We start from the raw sequence: 10,099 nt of genomic DNA, 5'->3' as shown, positions 1-10,099 counted from the left end.
TATATATATATAGATATAGATATATATTGTGAGCAGGCGATCGGTAGCTGGCACATAAGCCCCCTGGGAATAAGCAGTCTCTTGGGCACAGATACCAAATTCCAGGGGAGTAGTGGCAAACAGTGCAGTGTTTATTAGTGCTATTAACAAGAGCATTCACAGGTGCTGTACAGTGGTTCACAAGAAATCAACAAAATAAAACCTAACCATATCCCGGCACTAACTTCACAAACAAAAGATATAGCTCCTAACTAACAGGCTGAGCAGGCCTACCGCTTGTCAGCCTCCACAGAAACTGTTTGTAAGTTTTCACCAACCTTGCAGCTCTCTCAGACAGGACTTAAGGTGGCCATACACTTTACAACCATCGCAAGACCTTAGTCTTGCGATGGTTGTAAAGTAATTTAAAAATGTACAATCTGCCCATCTTGGACAGGCAGATTGTACTTGCGATCATGACCGCAATGCTGAACAGGCAGTGTGCGCACACCGGCCCGTTCGGAATTTGTGTCCCGAGCATGCCACAAACCAGCCGAAATTCGTAAGATTTTCGAATGGTTTTCGAACATGCTCCTTAGACAAAAGACGTGCGACCGTATAGTAAAAACGGTCGCACGCCTGCCATACACTTTGCGATTATCGTACGATAGCGGGATTTCCCGCGATTATCGTGCGATAATCGCACAGTGTATGGGCACCTTAAGGCCCCATTCACACCTAGGCGTATTGTAATATGCGCGACCGTCGCGTGTTTTTTTAACCGCGATGCACGGTAAAAAAGGCACGCGACCGTCGCGCGATTCCGAAGGCTACTTGGCTGTATCCCAATGGAAACTGCCCTACAAATCGGCCCAAAGTTGTCCTGGGACCTTTTCAGGCATGGGCCGTTTTGTAGGGCGTTAGGGACGGGTGGAAATACGCCAAGGTGGGAACGAGGGCATTGACTACAATGCAATTTATATTTTTTACCGTTTTGTAGAGCGTTCGTCGAGCGTAGAACGCCCTACATCCCCCCCTCCCCCCTCGTCTCCATAACCCCTCCTTGTGCACAGGCAAAGAGCACAGGAAGTTAGCAAAGGTGGAATTGGGCTTTAAAGTAGAAATAAACCATGTAAGGTTTTTCAATAATGAACCCAGAGCAAACAAATATACATTGCCCAGCAAAGAATGTCTTTACATTTTTGCCCAAACACTTACAGCCATCATGTTTTCAAACTTCCATGGTTCCAACTTTCTCATCTCTGCTTCCCTGAACTTCCTGTCCAGTACAAGACCACAAGGGATAGAGCAGTCTCACCCAGCTGTCCATCTACCAGCTTGGAGAAGGGAGGAGGGTGGATCAGGGGAGTGGCATGTCTTGCTGTGCCTGTGTGTTTATGAGGACACACACAGTTTACTAGCACGAACAAGGGTGGCTCCATGGGACCGTCCAAGGGAAAAGAGCCACCCTAAAATAGTATATCATGACCAGTGTTCAAGGGCCAGCTGATTCTACAGGAAGCTAAAACATCCATTGTAAGTGACTTATACAGCATTTTAAATATCTTAAAAACCTTTTGACTTTCATATCACTTTAAGCCAGCTTCATAGTTATGGCAATAGCATTTTTTTCTCTTTAACCATAAGCTTACAAAATATACCAAAACAGCATAATATTGTACTCTGCACTCTGAGTACAAACATAGTTTTACTGATGACTGACTTGACCAAAGGATACCCATATTTGGCTAATATCATGTCTAAAAATAATATCTAGTTGGAATAACATTTTGTCCTGCATTTACAACAACTTTAAATTCCTCCCTCTATGCTACCCCAGAAACAATGTTATTGCAACTACTAAATGTTACATATCATTCAGAACCTGGTCCTTGGAAAGCACATCTCCACTTTTAAAAAATGATTGTTTAAAATCAGCGACATAGCTGAACATGAAAACTATTAAGATAACTAACGTTGACAGCTTACTTACTTGCTTTCCAACACTTACGCTTTTTTCTTCCAAAAGAGACCCTGTCACCAGACTTAGAGGGATATTCACAAAGCTGCTGAAGGCAGCTGAGTGAATAATCCAGCCGAAGTGAATTGAGCCGAACGTAGTTCGGCTATTAACTTCGGCTCTGTACGGCTGATTTCAGCCATACATCAACTAAAATCAGCGGTACATTGGCTGCCTTCGGATGTCTTCAGTCAGCCGAACATCCTCAGCATGTTCGGCTTAGCCAAAGTGCAGAAGCAGTTCGACTCAACCAATCCAACATCTGGATCGGCTGAGTCGAAGCTCCAGCAGTTCACTCGCTGCAGTTCGCCAATATTCTCATAGGGACCAAGCAGCAGTGAGTGAATAGCTGAATGCCACGAGCAGCATTCGACTCGCCTATTCTGCTCGCTACCTCATGGCTGCTCACATGCTGGTCGTCTCCTATGCTGACTTCTCCTCCCTCAAAACATTAGCAGTGGTAGAACAGTAAGGAGAAGGAAGGGAGAGGAACGCTGGCTGATTTACACAGACGCAGTGGGTACACAGCGCTCTGTGCTTCTGGGAATTGTAGTAAAGGAAAGCAGCACGCTCTCCCTGAACACTCATGCACACTGAGGAGGAAGACGCCGGAAGTCACAGGATAACAGATGAGGAGCGTGCCCAGCAATTTCTAAAATGAAAAAAAACGGTACATTTAACATTTTAGAATAGAAAGAAAGGGGGGTTGTTGTAAAACGTTATAAGGAGAGCAGTTTTAATGGATAACATTTTTGAGTTTTGTGTCACTTTAAGTACATCAAGCCCATTGCATTGAAAAAGTTACATCTTTGTTGTCCTGTTCTCACATCCCTCTGCAAGGGAAAACCTTCTGTTATTTATTGTAATTGTTGTTATTGGGTGTTTTAAAAGGTGAAGTAGTATAATCCAGTTGACAATACAATAACAGGAAAATATTTTTCTATATATCGTGTACTATGCAGTATAACATTAGTTCTATTCAGCTTGTAGTGAACAAACCTAACTCACACAGAACAGACACATGTAATAAAGAAAAGACATGTTACCTCTGTCAGAATGGAGAAAAATAAATCAACCTGGCATTATAGAAGTCCATAATGTATATTCAGCAAGTTTAATTGAATCAAAGGCAAGTTGCAATGTTTCATGAATCAGCAAAATATATAGACCGCATGGATAAATCCCAAACATGTATTTGTAATATCTCTTTGCAATTTCCCAAAGCAAATAACTGATATATGCAACAAAGGCCATGAAAACTAAGGGAAATTGACAATAATAAATGATTCATGACACAAAGTTTCCTATTCAGCATAATCAGTAAGGGGTGCTATTGGGTCACTGAACCAAAGATGTGAAGTGAACTTTGACTCATAGGTCACATATCAAATCTAACGATCTAAAAGACACTTGCTTCAGTTTTATGCTGAATTGCAGTTCCAAACATCCACGTTCCAACTGAGCAGACTCAAAGGGCTTAGAAAACTGTTTAGATCATGTTCCACAGCTTGCACATAGCTGGCATTGTAATAAATTCAGAAACATATAATCAAAAATAGTTGAAGATACACAAACATAACTGAACAGCTGTATTATGAAATATAGTTTTATGCATTTAGCTAACCTAAAAAGAGAAAACAATCTGACTGTTATCAAATATGAATTGATGTACATTATGTCCTCACACAAAGAATACTTTTCTTACACAATAAAACAGCTGGCAGCATACAATAATACCAGCAAAGAGCTAAAAAGAAGAACAGTAATTATTTTAATATGATATTTAATTCTAACAGCACACCGTGTTTCCCCAAAAATAAGACACTGTCTTATATTTTTTGTGGCTCAAAAAAACACACTAGGTCTTATTTTCGGGGTAGGTCTTATTATCGGGGAAACAGGGTATTTTTGATTCTATAGGTATAAATGAGTGAGTATTTTGCTGTTTATATCACATAAGAAATGATGTTTAAATGCTGTGTGAATGCTGCTGAATAAATTGTTATATTAAATATGAATATATATACAGTGATACCTTGGTTTAAGAGCATAATTCGTTCCGGAAGCATGCTTGTAATCCAAAGCGCTTGTATATCAAAGCGAATTTCCCCATAGGAAATAATGGAAACTCAGATGATTCGTTCCACAACCCAAAAATATTCATATAAAATGATTACAATACTGTACTGTAATATAATACTGTACAAAATATAAAGAAAAATAAACCAATTACAGGTACTGTACCTTTGTGGCTGGTGTGAGGGAGACGAGAGAAAGGAGAATTTTTGTGTAGGGCGACTTTCACTATCACTCAAGGAATCACTGCTTGACAACATTAGTGATGTTATACAAGAGCCACACAACACGTACCAAAAGGTCTACAAATGGTCCTCAGGCCTTAAAATGAGCACCATGATACCATTTTGAAAAAGTCGAGTACAGCGAAACGCGTCAAGGACAAAGGACAGTATTGGCTCCGTCTCTCACACATCATAGTGCCTATACGGCAGAGTGGTTTACCATTGAAAAGTTTTTACTCTTAGAATCTTGTAAGTGCGGATTTTATTTTGTGTACAATAAATGTTTTAATTGCTGCACTTAGGAGTTTTCCCTCTTTTTCTTCGTAAAAAATTCCACCTACCATCTGGGGACGTCCCGGTGGACGGATATTGCAACCATCCGGTACATGAGGGGTTAACCAGAGGGGAAGGAAGGATTGTTGCTTCACCAGGTCTTTCAGATCCAGAAACTGATGAGAGAAGATAACTAGAAGGAAACGGTGAAGGGACCCTCTCAAAACTCACTTCTTCAGTGGATCCCAGGATAAAATCAAGGACAGATAAGTACTTTTATTCCTCACAAATTACTGCTCGCAAGTTGGGGCAAGATCGACCTATGTGAGGACATACTAATGGTGTCAGGATATACAAAGGACTTGCTGATTTTTTGCTCACTGATTGGAATTATACCCCAGGCGTAAGATTATATTCTGGGACCAACTTCCCTTGGGGATTTTGGGCAGGTAGATCAAAGCATTTAACAGCTGAATGGTTTAAGAGGAAAGCCCCCTCTCATTCGGTGTCTCCACTTGACCTTTTTTCTTTTTTTATATATTGTTTGTTATATTACTTAGAAGATTGTTCTATATTGGTTTGTCATATTGTTTTGGTGTGCCATATCGCTTATACCCACAAGCTTATAAGCGGGACAGAAGACTTCACCACAAGTTTACACTATAACTGGTTTAAACACTAGTAATAAAAAAACTTTTTTCCTCCTAAGGATTGGGGGAAACAACAATCAGTCACACCTTTCTATTTAATAGCCTTTATTAACACAAGAGAGTATTACTGAGTATTTGCACAGTAAGAGCTCACACAGGCTTTTCGGAAATCATTCATTTATAGAAGGAATAACTGTATCAATTCAATTCATTCATTAATCAACAATGTAAGAGATATATGCAATAGCTCACGGTCACATATTAATATAGGATATATAGTTGTTTTCAATTATTTCACCTATTTCTTTATTTCACATACCAAGCGCAGCATATCATAGATTTCACCAGGATACTAGATATTCTTCACTCAAGTTTTTTTCTTCCGGGGTGCAACTGTTCAGCAGCCAATGATACATATGTCCTAGACTAGCTCTGCAGCCATTGGTAGTAAATCAGCAGATTCTTTGGCTAGCAGCCTGCCTTTTCCACCACTTGGTACAGGAACAATCTCCTCCTTACCCACCGCAAAATATTACCATGTCGCAGTTTACCTGCTGTTGTAAGAAGCTTAAAACAAAATCCTCACAAAGACCTACTAGCCAAATTCAATATGCTTCTCCAGAAAATACTACAGACCACATTCAGGCAGATTAATGAAAAAGAAAACTGTGGTGGTCCTGTCCCATAGCCTCCAGATTTTGGGATCAAATTTTCCATATGATTGCGATCCTTAACGATGAAGCTGTACCAAAAAACCCTTCCCTAGCTCTTCTTAACAACGTCCCCATACGGTTCCCTTTAGTCAAACGGAAACTTATACTACAGGTACTATCAGCGGCCAAACGTGAAATAGCTATATCATGGAAATCCCCTACTCTTAGCATCTCCAGAACCAAACAGTATATATTTTGGATCATGTCCCATGAAAAGAGATCAGCACAATTAGACAACTCTATGGGGAAATTCGAAACTATTTGGTCTCCGTGTGTACAACATTACCTACCACCCACCTTCAATAGATGCTTGATCACCATCTGAAATTTGTGCCTCTACCCATGACCAACTAGAAAATTATCTCCTCCGTTTACATGTCCACCCGACCTCTTCCCTCCTATCTTCGTCCCTACCCTTCTCTCTACTTCCCTCTCTCCTTTCTTTTTCTTCTCTCAACTGGTCCTTCCCTAGCCATCTCTTTCCAGTGATCCATTGATACATGCCCGATATGGCTCCCATATTCAACCACGGTCTACATGCCATGCACTGTACCTATTGCCTGGAAGGGCTATATCTTCTGCCAAAGTATTATGTATTGCTGTTATGTTCTTTCTAACTAATTAATCCGAACCGGCCTTGGGAAGTCCTCCCTCTTTTTCTATCTCTTGTACTATGTTCATTGTTGCATGTGTTGTTTGTACTCCCGAAAACTGTAATGTTGAAGATTGCTAGACTGAAGTTTGCGATCAGTGAAACCTTATTGTACACTTGCAATTTTCCAATAAAAAACTTTTAAACGTGAAAAAGAAAACTAGACAACTGGGACATTGGACAGCAGCACTAGAATCCAAAGTAGATGACGTGTCAACAGTCATTGAGTGAAAGGAAAGAGTGTCAGGGATACCGGCACAGGTGACCCCACACCTGCGCAGGTACCCACACAGGCAGATCAAACATGTGACCACAAAGGACAAGGCAGAATATATGATATACAGTTTATTTGTTACACATCAACAAAACTACAAACCCCTTCAACCCCCACAGGTTTAGCAGTGAAGTAACAAACCCACCGTTGGGACAAACACACACCTACAGCCAGGGGGAATAGCAACAGGGAGGGGTAACAGGCCTGCAGATATACGGCAGGCCTCAGGATACAAGAAGAGTGGTCAGGTAGAAGCCGGGTCGTTAACAGGAGGGCAGCGCGGTACAGGAACAGGTTTCAAGGAGAGTGGTCGGGTGACAGGGTTGCAGATAGGAAGCAGGGTTCAGGTAGCAGGGTTCAGGTTCCAAGGCACAAGCCAGGGGAGTCAGTCAGGTGCAGGCGACGCAATACTGAGCCAGCTTCCTGACTGCAGGGAGGGCCTAAATACCCTCCCAGGAAGCACCAGGTGATGGGATGATCAGTCACAGCCTGGGCACACCCGCAGGTGAGTACTGGAGCTGCAGGTTCCTGACAGTTCTGGCTGCTGGAGACACCCGCAGGCGAGTACTGGAGCTGCAGGTTCCTGACAGTTCCTGGCTGCTGGAGACACCCGCAGGCGAGCACAGGAACTGCAGGACCTGGCTCTAACGCCACCTGGGGGTGCTCTGGATCCTGACAAAGAGATTTGGAAGCCCTTAAAGATGAGAATCTCCTACTATATTCCAAGATTGATGATGTAAAGTACAGGTCCTACATCCACATCTGTAGCATACCATAGACAGCTATAGATCTCATTTGCTCTTTTCCAGGAATTATCCCTGGAAATCCCAGTTATGCACCGAATATTGGAGATATTTCATGGGGCTTTAACAGGAAAGACACCATCTAGACTCGCCAGGGACATTATAGTAAAACTCCTCTACTATCAATCAAAAGAACGTTCGCTACAAGCTGCGCATGAAAAGTCTCACCTCTTCTTCTGGGGCCATGCTTATACATTTTTGACAGATATCGCCTCTATGACGATTGCAAACAGGAGAGACATGAAGTTTTCTTGTTCCATTTATGTTTTTTAATTAAAGGATAGCTACACTTAAAGTGAACCTTGCACCCAACTCAAGATTTGTTTGTATTAACTAAAATGATTAATGAAATACTCACCTTTGCTCTGTTTCTTACTTGCAAGGGGTGACATCCCCAACCTTCCCAATGAATCCCTGGGAATACTGAATACCCTAAATGTTGCAAGATAAAGCTAGAGAACAGTGCAGTAACATCTTCACTCAAGATTTGGGTTACCCTCCATTCCCTGGGATATTATCAGAAGGCTGGTGACATTAGCCTAGGGGCTAAAGTGGGGGTGAAGTAAGTATAATAACTAACTTTATTTCCCCCACAGGTGTTTTTTTAACATTTTTGTTCAGTGAAATAAGATCAGGGAGTGGGCCCTACATAGCATGTTTTGTTTTAAATACATATCCTTCAGCTGTCTGTGCATTACTTATAAAATATAACACATTAACTGAACATTGAAGGCAATATAATATTATTATGTCTTCAATGTTTTTTTCAGCCAAAATCAGATCAGTAGCACTGCTTTTTTTCCAAAAAGTACAGCTATCCACTCTAATGATGCGCTATATCAGGGGTAGGCAACCCTGGCACTCCAGCTGTTGTGGAACTACAAGATTCATGAGGCATTGCAAGGCTCTGACAACTACAGACATAACTTCCAGAGGCAGAGGCATGGTGAGATTTGCAGATTCACCACATTTGTAGTACTGAGGTTACCTGCTCCTTACGTTATATTTTTATCTAGCAACTCACTTAAAGCCTTTCTAGTCAGATGCTGTGCTAGAAGCGGCATTTTTATCCACTCCTTCTTGCCATTACCTAAGCAAGTTGTCACTACCACTTCCTCATCTGTCATCATTACTGTCACAGATTGGTGAAATGTGACATAACAACAAGTAAAGCTGGGAGTGCTGTGGCTAGGACAGCAACTGACTGGAGAAGCTTCCATTCAGCTGCTAGATAAAAATACAGAAGATCCCTGCAGCAAATATTGGAACTATTTGGAAAAGTGAGCTGATTTTATGCACTTTAAAGGACTAGTAATACTTTATTGTGCAATAGTTGGGCACTGCATTGTGCAAAAATTGGTGCACCTACAATATGTATGCTAAAATACGCTTTTATACTGTATCTCTATTCTGGACTTCTTGATCTGATATATTCAAAGGAATTATTTAAAATGCAAATAAAAATACATTAACCATAACCAAGTTGAAGTACAATGGTTGCCACTGTAAAGAGACGAATAGACTGCATGAATTATGGCATTTGCATTGCAGAACAGTACATATGGTTTGAAATTCAAATGCATCCATGTCTGCTTTCCACATTAGAATGTATTCTTTAATTCTGAATACAATAAAGAAACACAGCATTATTATAGTCTGTTAGTTACAACAACCAGACAAGAAATCCACATAAAGCTATGTTAAAGGCAAATGAGCCAGCATTTTACACCTGATTAAGTAGCATTGTTTTTCTATTTAGTGAAATGCCAAGTATACAGGTCTATTGGGACAAACGCAGTACTAAAGTGTTTTGCTTACCTAATTTAGAATTAATTAATGCATACATTAACTTAAAATAGCACTGAGTTATTTTAAATGCTAAAGCGATGTAGTACTGAGGAGTTTTCATTGTAGGGTGTCATTAAAATGAGTAAGATATGACGTTCTTAAATGAACACTGATTCAATTGTTCTGGGTTGCAGTTTATGTTTTAGTGCTCTTCTATTTATTCAGCATGATCAGCCTCATGTTTTCCTTGATTAATGTGGTGCTCTTTTAATTTATACTAAAATAAGAGATTGCATTTAAAGGAAAACTGTACTGGTAAAATATGCAGGATGCTAATGGCGATGTTTGCAAATTGATAGCTTCTTGGCTGTTATGTATAAAAAGCTGAATGTGGAGCTCAGTGGAAGGGTAGAACAGAAAAAAGATAGCAACTGCAATGTTCTAAGGAGGATGCCCCTTTATATCACATTCAGAGTATAAATACACAATACATATGAGATCTCTGTACTCCCTGGGAGTGTATTGGTAAAAATTCCTAATAAAACTGATATTATATGCACCACAGGAAGATCTGTATCTAGTAATCTTAAAAAGTGTTCACAAGGAGAGCAACAGTGTCCAGGTAAAAAAAACACTGAGCCTCTTAG

This window comes from Nanorana parkeri, unplaced genomic scaffold, assembly GCF_000935625.1.
Source record: "Nanorana parkeri isolate BGI_ZX_2015 unplaced genomic scaffold, ASM93562v1 scaffold451, whole genome shotgun sequence".
In the NCBI taxonomy this organism is placed as follows: Eukaryota; Metazoa; Chordata; class Amphibia; order Anura; family Dicroglossidae; genus Nanorana; species Nanorana parkeri.
This window is presented reverse-complemented; position numbering follows the sequence as displayed.